Genomic DNA, 14,503 nt, shown 5'->3' with positions numbered 1-14,503 from the left:
GAATAAATTATGGCATATGAATATTATGGAATATTATTGTTCTGTAAGAAACGACCAGCAGGAGGATTTCAGAGAGACCTGGAGAGACAGGAACTGATGTTCAGGGAAATGAGCAGAACCAGGAGATCATTATACACGGCAACAACAAGATTATACGATGATCAATTCTGATGGACATGGCTCTTCTCAACAGCGAGGTGATTCAGGCCAGTTCCAATAGAGAGAGAGCCATCCAGAGAGAGAACTATGGAGACCGAATGTGGATCAAAGCTTAGTATTTTCGTCTTTATTTTTTGTTTGTTGTTGTTTGCTTGGTCTTTTTGTCTTTCTCACGTGTTTTTCTCCTGTGACATGATTTTTCTTGGGCAGCATGATGAACATAGAAATAGGTTTAGAACAATTGCACATATTTAACCTATATCGGATTGCTTGCTGTCTTGGGAAGGGGGGAAGAAAGGGAAAAATCCTCAAGGTTTTGCAAAGGTGAATGTTGAAAACTATCTTTGTATCTATTGGGGAAAATAAAGTACTATTAATATATACTAAAAAAAAAAAAAAAAAAAAAAGCCCTACAACCTTCTCTGGACTCTGGAATCAGAGAATCTAAGAATAAGGGAGCGTGGAAGCAGCCATCCTCCCTACTGGTACCTCTGTCTCTAAAAACTCTCTAAACCTAGCTACCTAGGACAAAAGCCACACTGACCTAGCCTAGTTTCTTCTCCTTAATCCAGATTTGCAAGTTCCCTGGCCCATACCTAGCATAAGTCGCTGACCCCTTTTCAGTCACTTCCCTTGCTTTTGATAAAGCTGGACTCTGTTATGGCTTCTTGGAGGCCAAGCTTGATCTTGGTGGGGGAGCCGATGGGGGAGGGAAGCTGGTGCCATTGGATGTCTGGGGAAGGGCTCAGCCCAAGGTCACAAGGATCCCATTGGAACCTATTTTTTTTCCTTCTGCCTTTAAAACTCACAATTTTCCTTCAATTCCTCATACGTCTGATATTTTTTGTTGTCCCCTCATTTCAGTCATGTCTGACTCTCTGTGACCTCATTTGGGGTTTTCTCTATTCTCCTTTTTAGCTCATTTTACAAATGAGGGAACTGAGGCAGACAGGGTGAAGTGACTGGCCCAGGGTCACATGGCTATGGAGAGTCCGAGCTTGGATTTGAACTCAGGAGGATGACTGCTGGCCAGTTCTCTGTGCACTACAGAACCCTCAAATATTGTGAAATGTTGACTTCTTGTGGCCCTTTAGGCCACCCTTGAGCATGGGAGAGATGAGCTGGAATTTGAAGCCCTGAAAGAGGAAGTCAGGGAGGGAATCATGGACCCCCAGATTAAATCTCAAGAAGTCACTCACCAACTCTCCCTCCACTTTAGTCTTGGCTTGTAGCCTTTTGGAGTTTAGCATCAGAGTGGGAGCTGACCTTGGTGCTGAGCTCCATCTCATTGAAGGTGCCGAAACATGGCTGAAAACATCATACCAAAAAGCAGGGGAGCCAGTGCCCAGTCTCTTCCCTTCACTGGGGACTGGGAAAGCCTGGGCAAGCATGACATCATGAAACTGATGTCCAATGCTGATGAACTTCTCCAGGCAATCTCATTTTCCGTATTCTTCAATAGGCCATTAAGATTGACCATAACTCTAGAAAAAGAACTAAGGAAATTGAATGTAAATCAACATATGTTGTGTTCACTTCTTTTTTCTGTTTTTTTTAACTTTCCCATGGTTTTTCCCTTTTGCTCTGGTTTTTCTCTCCCAACATGATTGATAAAACAATGTGTTAAAAATAATAAATATTTTTTAAAAAAAGATTGACAGTATCAGTGATCTCAGTCAGATCAATGAATCTCATGCACAGGGCTCTGCTCTGCTCCCTAGATTTCTCCTGGAGTTGTCAAGAAGCAAAAACCATATCAACCATTCAACAGTTCTTTCCGAAGCCACGCTGGCTCTCAGGTAGATTCACCTTCCAGGTGAATAATCAGCCAATTGAAGGTGGACTCTGGCAAGAATCTTAGCAACAATGACTAAGAGAGAGAGAGAGATCTCTATCCTCCTGCCCCATGATTGTCCAGGACAGTTAATATTCCCTTTACCTTTATAGAAATGAGCAATGGAGGCATCCTTGGACTCCTGGGGGAATCACCTCTTCTTGCCATATTTGGTTTCAGTCAGCCTTTGTGTGAGTGGTGGACCCCCTGCCTTCTAAACCTCAGCTGGACTAGCACCAGAACCAGGCTCTTTGCTACAAAAGCTCTTCTTCAGTTAGAAGTTTAGCTAAAGAGGGACCGTCTGAGGTCAAGTCAGTGGCTTCAGCACTGATTGATGACGTTCTGTTGAGATCAGCATGGAAGTGTTCAGCCCATCTCTCTAGGACCACGTCCTTCTCGCTAATCAATGTGGCTCCAGCAGCACTCAGTAGCTGAAATACCTCATCGATTTTGCACCAGGGGCCTTCGGGGCCTCCTAAAAGCACTTTGGAGCATTGCTATCAGCAGAAAACAAAATTTCCTCTGCCTGCTCACTCAGCCAAGAATCTCGAATCTCTGGAAGTTTCACTTTCACTTGACTTTGATGGAGTCAAATGCTGCCTTAACTTCATTAACTATAGGATCAAGACTGGGTGAAGTAGGAAAAGTGAAGTGAGATTAGGGGTGAGGACTAGAAAGACCAAAGGGAATGGGAGTGATTTGTGAGTGGAGTCTTGGGGAAATCTGAGAAGCCAGTGGGTGGAGGAGAAGAGGAAGGCAGCTGAAGAGATGTGGTGAATCTGATCTGGGGAGGGATGGCTGAACTTCAAAGGAGAAGAGGTAGCTGAGTGATGGGTCAGAGAAGAGTTCTTGCTGTGTGACTTAAGACAAGTGGCTTAACCTCTCTGATTCCATTTCTTCATTGAGATAATACCTGCATTCTGCCTCCTATAAGGATGCATCAATGCTTTTCTATCCTTCACACCCTTAGACCCATCCAGGGACACATTCACAAGACTGAAAGGTCTCCCCTTACTTTTCTCAAAGTAACCTTGTGGTTTAAGGCAGGGTGACCAATGAATTCAACTTAAGGAGCACAATACAGCTGGCCATGGAGCCTGGATTCTCATCCTGGGGCAGCTATGGACCCTGGCCAAGACCCTTGACCATTCTGGACTCAAGGTCTTCATCTATTACAACTAATAGAGAGGGCACATAAGGTGATGTGGAGTCCCCAGGCTTTCTGTGAAGCCTTTATTTCCCTGAATGCTCATGGTGGTGAATAAAGCCTCTAACCAGGGGCAGAGGGTGAAGGAGAGCTGAGAATTAAGTCTATGAGTGGAATGGACAGAGTGGAGGGGGCCACTCCCTGATCTGCTCCCTTCTGGACACCGGGGAGGCAAGGCTCTTTCTTGAGGGGAGATTGAGGAGAGGATGGCCAGCCTGGAGCTCTGCCAACGAGCACCGATTTGCTAGCTATAGCCCCTTGGCTAGGTCTATCTCAGAGGCCTCTTCTGGCTTGAAAGGCCTGATTCGGGCTTTAAAGGATGTGTTGCAGGAAAGAAGGAAGAGAGAGGAGGGGCAGAGTATTGTAGTAAGGGAAAATAGGCGGGGCTTGAATACGCAAAAGAAAATCTCCAAGTTGGCAAGGAGCAGTTGCCACGTCTGATGCCAGCCTGGTGCCAGCCAGCTCACAATGAGGCATCTCACTTACTCATGTTCTACCCTTCCCACTCCTGTGCCCACCCAGGGACACACATTCTTCGTCCATGGCTCATTACGCCTCAACATGCCTCTGTTCCATCAAATTAGGGTTTTCCCAAAGGGTGGTGACTACTATGTCTCTGCTCTCAGGGGCTTAGGGTTAAGCCTTCCGGTGACCCTGCCTACTAACCCTCATGAACCCCATTAGCATGTTCCCCACTAATAAGGCAGCCGCCGACATTCAGATAACATTCATCAAAATATTCGCTCAGAAGCAAAGCAAACTCGATGCTGTTGTGACATGGCCCTCACAAACCTAAGTCACATTCTCTCACCAACGCACATGTCCAGTGAAGGATGAGCATATTCCTAAAGCCCCAGGGCAACAAGGTGTACATTTTAGAAAGACGCATAGCCAGGTCACAAGCGGCCCTCGAACTGTGGGCTTTGAGTTCTCCTTCTCGTTCAGGAATTGGCCATTAAAGCTCCTTGGTGAGTTTAGAATCTGTGAGACAAATATGTCTCCTGTTACTCAGTCCTGTGTGGGGCTACTACCTCCCTGGGTCTAAAATCTTAGCTGGATGAACTGCACTTGCAGGGATGTTTCTCTATGGCTCCATTTCTTCTTGTTTTTTGGTAACTTTTTTTTTTTTGGATCATCAAATTTTGCCAGTGTCTGTCCTTCCATTCCCTCTACCACATTTCTAAAAGGAAACGAAACAATTCAGCAAAATGGATCAGTACATGAATAGATCTGAAAACAGGTAAAATGCATCCCACCTGTGGATCTCCCACCTCTACACAGAAATGGGGTGAAACTGTCTCCTCATTTTAGGGAACCCTGTTTGTTCTTTGTTATTTCATAACATTTGTACAGCACCCCGACACTGTTTTGTGATTCTTTCCATTTGGATGGCTTTGGTCGTTGTGTATGTTGTTTTTTTTGCCTCTGCTTATTTCACTTTGCATAAGATTGTGGAAATCTTTTCATGCTATTCTATCTTCATATTCTTTCTTTCTGATAGCCCAGTCATATTTTATTGCATTCGTGTGCCGCCACAATTTGTTCAGTCGTTCCCATCTGACGAGCATCTGCTTTGTTTCTAATTTTTTCCTGACAGAAAAAGGGCTGCCATATTCTGGAGAATATGGGGGGGTTCTGATCTCTTTAGGGTAAAAGCCTATTAATGGAATCCCTGGATCAAAGAGTATGAGCATTTCAGTTACTTCATCTGCATAATTCCAAATTGCTTTCAAAAGAGTTGTTTAGTTTAATTTAATCAACCATCAAACCAAATTTAATCACATTTAATAGTTTAATTTAATCAACCGTCAACCAACAAGCTCTCATAAAGCACTTAGTACCAAGCACTGTGCTAAAGGTGGAATACAAACAAGCAAAAAGAAAGTTTCTGCCTTCAAAGATTTAAATTAAATTTAATTAATTTTTTCAGAAGCTTTTTTGGTGTGTGTGCAAATATATTCATAATCTTCGATATTCACCTTTGCAAAATTTTGTATTCCAAATTTTTCTCTCTCCCTCCTCCCCAATCCATTATAGAAATCTGATATAGGTTAAATATGTGCAATTCTTCTAAAGATATTTCCATATTCATTACACTGGAGGAGGGGAGGCAGGAATCAGATTAAAAGAGAAATAACCAAGAGAAAGAAAAAAAAAAAAAAACCAAGCCAACAAACAACAACAAAAGTGAAAATACCATGATCACATTCAGTCATCATAATTCTCTCTCTGGATGCAGATGGCACTTTCCATCCCAAGTCCATTGGAAATGCTTTGAATCACCTCGTTGTGGAGAAGAGCCAAGTCCATCACAATTGATCATCACACAGTCTTGTTGTTACTGTACACAATGTTCCCTTGGTTCTGCTTACATTCTAGGGGGAAGAAAATTCACAAAAATAAATCCAAAAGTAAGTGGAGAGAGAAGGTGGGGAACTTGGGAGGATGATGCAAAAGTTCAGAGGAAAGCAGCCTGGTGGCTAATGAAGAGATGGCTGGTGGGGAACCCTCCTTAAACAAAGACTCCGGGAAGAGCCCTTCACTCGCCAATCAGAGGGAAGGGACCTAGGGGCAGAGAACATTTCTGAGATGGGAATTCTAGAACTAAAGTCATCTGACAGAAAGAACTCTATGCTAACAACATATTAGTGTGTCTATCTTTCTAAAAGCCTTCCAACATTGACCATTAGCAGTTTGTGTCATCTTTGCCCATTTATAGGGCATGAGGTAAAATCTCAAAATTGTTTTGATGTGCATTTCTCTTATTATTAGTCATTTGGGGCATCTTTCCTTGAAGTGGGAAGTTTTGTTTTTGGAGAACTGCATCTTTTGATCATTTATCTGTTAGGGAGTGACTTTTGTTTGTATTCTCGTGATTTAAATATTGTGAATACTAAGCCCTCATTTGAGAAATTTGAAACAAAGTTTTTTTTTTTTCATTGAAAAGATTTCCACCCTCAATTTTCCCTCCTCCATTCAACTGATTCCCTTCTGATGCACCTTCTAAGCTGTTCCTCTGCTCATTTGGGCTTGCTTCTTGACAACAATTACAGTATCCTCCATTTTCAGTTTTAGGCTTTGATGATAACTTCAGCTAAAGTAGTACCGTATTATTTTAAGAAAAAGCAATGACATTTATCGCTTAAGTTGAGATAAGCCTCTCCAACTTGACTCCTTTGTCAAAGTTCTTCATCTTCTCTCTCCAGAGGATCCAATTTGGAGAACTGTCTTCCAATATCTCTTCCTCTTCTTAGCAGCAGTTGACTGTAAAAGCCAAGTTCCTCTTGTTCTTTTCATTTTTGTTCCTGTTCTTCTTCATGAGAAGCAATAGAGGACAAAGGTCATTCTCTCTTCTCGACAAGTCTTATATAAATAAAAGCCAGTGCCCAGTGATATATTAGCAACTACTGCCTCAGATCACTCAGCACCTGCTTTTCTCAAACACAGAAGCAAGCTGTTGCCCCAGATAAGTTAACTGTCAAAATTCAACTTCTTTCCACAGAGTGAGAAGGGATCTCAGAGATGATCTGACTTGTCAGGGCACAAATAAGATTTTCCTATAATTAACCGGCAAGTTATTTGGAGTATTTCTCACAGCTGAGCAGCTAGGGAATTCGGGGAAAATCCAAAGGTAGCAGTGACCACCCATTCCAGCTATATTTATACAACCCAGAAGTCCAGGGGACTATGTCATGAATCACTAGTGGCTGGGTAAGGCTTAACGAGATCAGAATCAGAGAGGAGAGACATCTCAAAGATGCATTTAGTGATCTTATTGGAGCTACAGTCCTGAGAAACTGAAGAAGGAGAGTGGGTTCGGGTGTAAGTCATAGGATCAATTGTTCCCTCAAGTTCCCTCAAGATAAGTGAGCCTGAGCAATAAAGGAGGCAGAGGTGATCATGTTTGGGAGCCCATTTCTTGAAAGGCATCATCTATAGGAATCTAAGGAAGAGATAAGGACTTTGAGTATCAAAAAGAACTCACCAGAAAAAGATCAGGAAATATTCCTTTTTCTTCAGTCAAATGGATCATCTCTTGTTTATAATCCAGAAAACATCTTTATATATTCAGTTAGACAATGGTCAGCTCATAGTACATAAAAGAGTAAAGGAAATGGGAAAACAAATCAGACAAATGGACAGACAGACAGATAGATGGATGGATGGATGGATAGGTAAATGAATGGATAGATGAATAAATAGATAGTTGGATGGATAGAGACAGAAAGAGATAGATTGATAGAGAGATAGATGATACATAGATAGATGGGTGGATAGATAAATGGATGGACAAATGGACAGATAGACATCAGATAGATGGATAAATAGACAGATGGACAGAGATGGAGAAAGATTGGTTGATTGATAGAGAGATAAATGGATAGATAGATGATCAAATAGACAGACAGATATATATATACATAGATTATAGATAGAGAGATAGATGAATAGATTAGATAGATAAACAAACAACAGAATTGTTATTAAGCAATTACTCTAAGCCAGGCAGTGGACCAAACACCAAGGATATAAAACCAAGAAAATAAGCCAGTCCCTTCTCTCAAGGAGGTCACAGCCTAAATACCAAGGAGAGCTGGAAAGAGGGAAGGGATGGTAGGTGAGAGGGTGGAGCAGACTGAAGTGTAGGTTCAACTGAGCATGCAAGGGCCCTCACAAATGGCAGTCTTGACCAGACACTCACCCACCAGGCAGCAGACCTCAGGGCTGTAAGAGAAATTTCAGAAGTAGGTACAATAATATTCCCTCAGATTTGAATAGGAATTTCTCTAAAAGGTGCATTTTAAGAGGCCATCAAGCCTTGGCTTGAAGTCTTTCAGTGAGCAAGAACTCGGTCTCCTTGAAGGTAGCTCTGATTGTTAGGAAAGCTTCCTTTATATTATCAAGCCAACAGTGATCTTTTAGTAACTGGATGAGGTGTGAGGTGGCCACTGAGGTCCTTTCCAACTCTGAGATTCTGTGATTTTGATTTTATTCCTAAAAAGATTAGAGTCTAATCAAGAAAAAGAGCATGTACACTGACATCCCCCTCCCTCCATGACTTTAGGGAGAATGAAATCAATGCAAAAGAGGGCTCTGGGTAAAGTGCAAAGAGAATTGGAACTTGAAGGAAGGGAAGGATTTTACCAACATGGAGGTGATGAAAGATGGGGACATCCACTGGGATGAGGGATGATGTGGTTAAAGGCACTGAAACAGGAAAGGACACGATGAGAACAGCTCATGAAGCTCGCACAGTATGCAAAGTAGGTTACGCCAAGCCTTGAGGAAATCATCCAAGGCCCAGTCCTCAATGAACCCTAGAAAAGAAAGTGCTGGGGAAAGCAACGTCTTGTTCAATGAGAACTGCTAGAAATACTAGAAAGTAGCTTGGCAGAAATCAGGTTTACAGCAATCTTACTGCTCCCACCCAGTTAGCGCCAACTGAACATGACCTAAAAAGAATCAGAGAATAGAAAAAGATATTTCTGGCTGGAAGGAGATTTCTTGCACAATCAGAGAGAGAGAAGAAGAAGCGAGCAAAATAATAAAATAGAGACTTTTTTTATAGTGATAGCTCCTTATTTTTCAAAATTCATGCAAAGACAGTTTTCAACATTCACCATTGCAAAACCTGGTGTTCCAGATTTTCTCCCTTCCTCCCCATCTCTCCCTACCCCTAGATAGCAAGTAATCCAGTATCAGTTAAACATGCAATTCTTCTAAACATAGAATATGTTTATTACATTAAATCAACGGGGCTTTACATGAACAAAACCAGTGCCCCTAGAAAATAGGACAAGTTTTAGAGTGAAGAAAAAAAATAGACTTTGCAGCAAATAGCTTAGCTAGGACACTGGTGTCCGGGCTGTATGGGGAACCGAAACACACATGGAAGCTGAAGAGCCATTCCCCAGTAGACAAGAGGTCAAAGGATATGAACAGGCTATTTTCAAAAGGAGAAATGAAAATGAAAGGACGTTTCAAATCACTACTAAAAAGGGAAATGCAAACTGAAAGACTTCATCCCTATGAGAAGATAGTAAATATCAGTGGAACGAGGAGAAAATAGGCCGTGAATGTGCTTTGGGTGTAGCTGTGAATCGGTTCAATCATTTTGTACAAGAATTTGTAACCATACTCTTGGATTCAGCGATAATCTTTCTGGGTCTCTCTCTCCTCTTCCTCCTCCTCGTCCTCCTTCTCTCTTTCTCTCTTTTTTTTTGGTCTATTTCTCTCTGTTGCTTTCCCTCCATCCCCTTCCCTTTCTCCCTTCCTGTTTTTTAAAGGGCACAAATAAGTTAAATAAGTTGGATATAAGCGTCAGAGCTATAGGAAATGATTCTGGAATGGGAGAGCCTTAAATGTCAGGAAAAGAGAGGAGAGGAGAAAAAGGAGGAGAGGGGAGGAGAGGAGAAGAGAAGGCCTCCTGGGAGGGGCAGGGATGCTCTCTGTTTCCCTTATCTTCCCTCCAGGACCATTTTGGGTTTTTTACTCCTCCTTCTGTCATTATGGGTGTTCCAGTTCTGTCTTTTTATCTCTGCATCTTCTCACCCAAATCCATTTCACAGAGTCCTTCCCAGTCATGTCATTCACTCACTCTGGGGAGCAGGCCCCAGGCTCTGGAATATGGAGGATCTGGATTCAAATTCAGCAAAGTCACTTCTTAGCAGCATGATCTTAGGTCAGTCACTTCCCTTTTGTCCGTTTCCATTTCCTCAAATGTAAAATGACAAGCATAACAGCACCTGGACCCTGGGGCTGTTATAGGGTCAGATGAGATAATATTCATAAAGCGCTTAGCCTCTGCCTGGCACAAAGCAGGTGCTAGAGAAGGGCGGCTCCCCTTGCCTTCATACACCCCGCCTTGCTGCAGCATCGCTATTCAGAGAGAACCTGTTTAATGGCTAGTTCTTTGCCATCACACAAGTTTCCCTGGGACCACCCTGGCTCTGCCTTTGACCTCCCCGAGAGAGGGGTCACTAGCCAGATTCCTGGGTCAAAGGGTGTGGACAGCTGGGGCCTCTTTTCTTGCAGAATCCCAAGTGGGGATGGAGAAGGGCGGGCCCGGGTCGCCCTCGGCCGCTTGGTGCGCTCCCAAAGAGCATCCGGCCCCTTCTTTCTGCCATTCCCCTTCCTGCTCAGGCCCGTCTCTTGTGCATGTCCTGCCACCCCCTCCCTGAAGCGGCCTCTGCTGGCCCAGGGTGCCCCGGCCTCCCCGGGAGGAGGAAGACAGGCAAATGCTGCAGAGACTTGGATCCAGTGGGGCTTATGGGTCATGTGTGTGTGTGAGTGTAAGTGTGTGAGTGTGTGTGTATGAGTATGTGTGTGTGTGAGAGAGTGTGAGTGTGTGTGTCTGTGTCTGTGTGTTTACCGGAGGTCTCTGTATCCATGTTCCAGCTCCCATGCCCCCAGGGATGGTGCCATCTGAATGTTGCACCTGCCGAGCCCAGAACTTGGCACACGTTGGGTGCTTAATACGGTTGATTTTTTTAGAGACTGGCTCCCCCTACTTGGCGCAGCCTGAGTGAGCAGCCTCCCTTCATGGGCCCGATCCTCCCGCTGCTCTGGGACAGCTGCTTCCCCTTGGGCAGCTGGGCCCCCCAGGCCCAATCCGGGCTCGCCATCTCGGCTTAGGGCTGGCACCACTACCCCCCCCCCCCCGCAGCTCAGAACTCCGCAGCTCTGGCGAGCCATCAACCTCGGTCTCCCAGAGGGTAGGGATTCCCCACAAAGTCTCTCCAGGTCCGGGCGCGCTATATGTTATTGGGAAGAGTAAATCAAGTTCAGTTCCACCTTCCAGATGCCGCCAGGGCCTTAGCTGCAGGTCGGCCTCGGGGCTCGGCACCCAGGGCGGGCGATGGGATTCTGCCCAAGGACCATCGCTTTGGGGGCACCATTTGGGGGGCAGGCTTGGGGGGCCCATGGTGGTCCTCAGGATGCCCATCCTTGCATGGCAGAGATGGGAGAAGGGACTCTTGTTCACCTCGGGTCTCTCCTGTCTCGAGCCCACTCACTTCCCAGAGGAAAGGACCGAGGTCTGGAGAGCGGAAGGGCTGGTCCAAAGAGACACAACCGGGACTCAGATGAGCCAGAGCCCCGTCCGAGGACCTATCCTGCCCCACAGGAGCTCTCCTCCTCTGCCTCTGCCCTCTGATGGGACTTTCTGGGGCTCTGTCTCGGCGTCTCCATCACTCCCAGGGGGTCCCTCCCAGATGCTTCCTGATCAGTCGCCTCCCCGGGGAGAACGGCGGCTCCCTAAGGGCAAGCACAGCCTCGGCGGGCGCGTCCCTGGCAGGGCTGGGCCACCAGCCGGGCAACGTGTGGCGATGGGCACGTGGGCGCCCCCGCCTCCCTCACCGCTCTCCTTCCTGAGCCCACCCAGACCCCAGGGCCGCCATCAGGCTCCTCGGGCGGTTTCTTTTCTCAGCAGCATCCGAATTGTATCTCCGGAAAGGGTCATTGTACTTGGGACCCTATCTTATCAGTGAGGAGGCGCACAAAGGAAAACGGCCTTTGACAGATTGGTTTGACCTGGGTGGAGGCGAGCACAGGATCTGCAGCCTGGCCGGGCCAGGGCTCCCGCGGCCTCCCGGCCCATTGTCTGCGTCTCCAAGAATTCGGCCAAGCCGCGGTCCCGGCAGAGGTCAGAGGACGTGAGAATGTGGGAAAGGCCTGGGAAACGGCCGCCCCGTGCCTCGGCCCAGAGGCCGCGATCCCTGGCTGGGCCTGAAGGGCCAAGGGCCCCGAGCTCTTTGTCATCAGCCTCCAAACCCAGCCAGAGACAGCCGGCATCGGGGAGCCCCGGGGGCGTCTGGTGCCCGGCCCAGGCCTTCCAGGCAGGGGCCGCCCACTTGCCCCCTCCTCTGAGAAGGCGCGGGTACGGCTCCTGCTCCAGAAGGGAGCGTGAAGAGGGAGGGCTCCAGCCTGACCGGCAGCCCTGCTGGGAGCCCGGCCCAGGACAGGGTGAGGGGGGGAACTAGTGGCCCCAAAGCCCCTTGTTCCCAGACCTTCCAAGGAAGTGGGGGCAGGGGGGCCTGGTGGCCCATCTCCTGACTCCCCATTATCTATTCCCCGCCCCGACTCCCCCCCTGACTCCCCCCCCCGCCCCCGCTCCCCACCCCCCGCCTCTCGGCCCCGACCGCGGCGCGCCCTGGCAGGCAGCCCCAGCCTCGTTGGGTCACCGTCCTGGCACGCCACGGGACGGGCCGGGAGGGAGTGAGGTCACCCTCCCCCGGCCCCATTGTCCGGCCACACATTCCCAGGTGCTTTGGCTCCAGGCGCCGCGGGTGACTCAGCGCTGGGTCTCCCGCGGCTTCCTCTGGGAAATCTCCGGTCCCCCGAGGGCGGAGGGCGGCCGGACCCGGTCCCTGGAGGGAGCTTGGGAGGCCGCCCCGGCTCTGGGACCTCGCATCCCCACCTGCGCCAGGCCCCGCCCCGCCGGCCGCCTTCTCCGCCCCTCTCCGGGCAAGGGAGCCTCCCTTGGGGGAGCTTGTGGTCGGGCTGCCCGGTGCCGGCTCCTGCTGCCCACGATTCCTCAATCGCCTGTCTGGGAGGCTGCTCCGGCTGCCCTTCTCACCCCTAAGCCCGGGGCGGGGCTGCGGGGGCAGGACCAGGGAGCCCCCCTTCCTCCCCGGCTGAGTCACTGCCCTAGCGAAGGCCGAAAACAAAGCACCCGCCCTAAGGGGAGCAAAGGTGCCCGCGGAAGCGGGGATGCCCCTCCCCCCCCCAGGCTAGGGACACATCGACCCTCTCTGAAGACTCTGGCTACCCAAGAGGCCAGTGGCCGCCCCAGCCCGCTGCACCCCCACTTCTCGGCCTGCTGCACCCCCACTTCTCAGCCCACTGCACCCCCACTTCTCGGCCCAACCCTCCTACCTTTCCCGGAACCATGGATCTAGTAGTGGCTCCTGGGAAAGCCCAAAAGCAGCCCCCAAGTGCGGGCTGTGGGAGCGCAGCCCCTGCCCTCGGGGAAGGTCGGCGGTGCCCCCCAGGTCACAAGGAGCCTGCCCCGTGGGGGTGCCCCTGCCCCTACAGCCAGTGCCTTCCCTGCTGGGAGGGGGAGGGCTGGGCGAGGCAAGCAGAGTGTGGTGGGGGGCCTTACTTGGGAGTGGGAGTTGACCCCTGACCCAAAGGGGTTTCCAACTCTGAAGTTCTGTCACTCAGTTTCTTTGACTGTGAGAAGGCAATGCTCATGCTGCCTCCCCCAGGGTTGTGAGCATCAGACCAGGAGCCGAAGGACTGTCCACGGGCTGTTCTCTCCTCCTCCCTGGTGTTTTCCTCCAGCGAGGCCTGCGCCAGCCTCGGGCGGCTCTTTGTTCCCCCACCTCGTCTTTTTGCCCGGTTTGAGGCCTGGGTCCGAGGGCTGACCCGGAGCCCAGACAGGCCGGAGACATCCCGGCAGGCTTTGGGTCTGGAGGGCAGAGCGGGCGATAAAACAGATCTGGAGGAAGATCATTATACACTTCCACAACAATACTGTATGATGACCAGTTCTGATGGACGTGGCCATGCTCAGCAAGGAGAGGAACCAAATCCGTCCCAACGGAGCAGGAATGAACTGAACCAGCTGCGCCCAGAGAAAGAACTCTGGGAGATGACCATGAACCACCACATGGCATTCCCAATCCCTCTGTTTTTGTCCGCCTGCATTTTGGATTTCCTTCACAGGCCAATTGTAGACTATTACAGAGTCTGATTCTTTTTGTGCAGCAAAATAACTGTATGGACATGTATACATATATTGTATTTAACTTATACTTTGACATATTTAACATGGATTGGTCAACTTGCCATCGGGGGGAGGGGGTGGGGGAAGGAGAGTAAAAAATGGAACAAAAGGTTTGGCAATTGTCAATGCTGAAAAATTACCTGGGTCCAGATGAACTGGGGGGGATCCAGCACGGACCCTGCCCAGCCACTAGAATTGTGGGGTGGGGAGGGGAACTGAGTGAGTCCCCAAGCCAGACTGGCTGGAACCCCAGGTCCCCCCCCAAGCATCATTCTCTGGGCAGCAGCCAAGAGGGGACCCAGAGAAATCACCCAGATTTGAACTCAGGTCCTCATGACTTCAGGGCTGCCCCTCAAAACATTAAGTGCCTACTATGTGTGAAGGCCTGTTTAACACAGGAGATTCAGAGGCGGACATACTGTGTGTCCCTGCCTTCAAGTGTGTGAGATGTCGAGACCGGGGGGGGGGGGGGGGGGGGGGGGAGGAAGAAGGGGGGGAGGCGGGGAGAAACAGCATCCTGTGTGGCCCCTGCCCCCCCCCATTCTGCAGCCGTTTCCCTGGGTGCTGACCACCA

The sequence above is a fragment of the Sarcophilus harrisii genome, chromosome 3, assembly GCF_902635505.1.
Source record: "Sarcophilus harrisii chromosome 3, mSarHar1.11, whole genome shotgun sequence".
Classification (NCBI taxonomy): domain Eukaryota; kingdom Metazoa; phylum Chordata; class Mammalia; order Dasyuromorphia; family Dasyuridae; genus Sarcophilus; species Sarcophilus harrisii.
The sequence above is the reverse complement of the archived record's forward strand: the minus strand, read 5'-3'. Positions refer to the sequence as shown.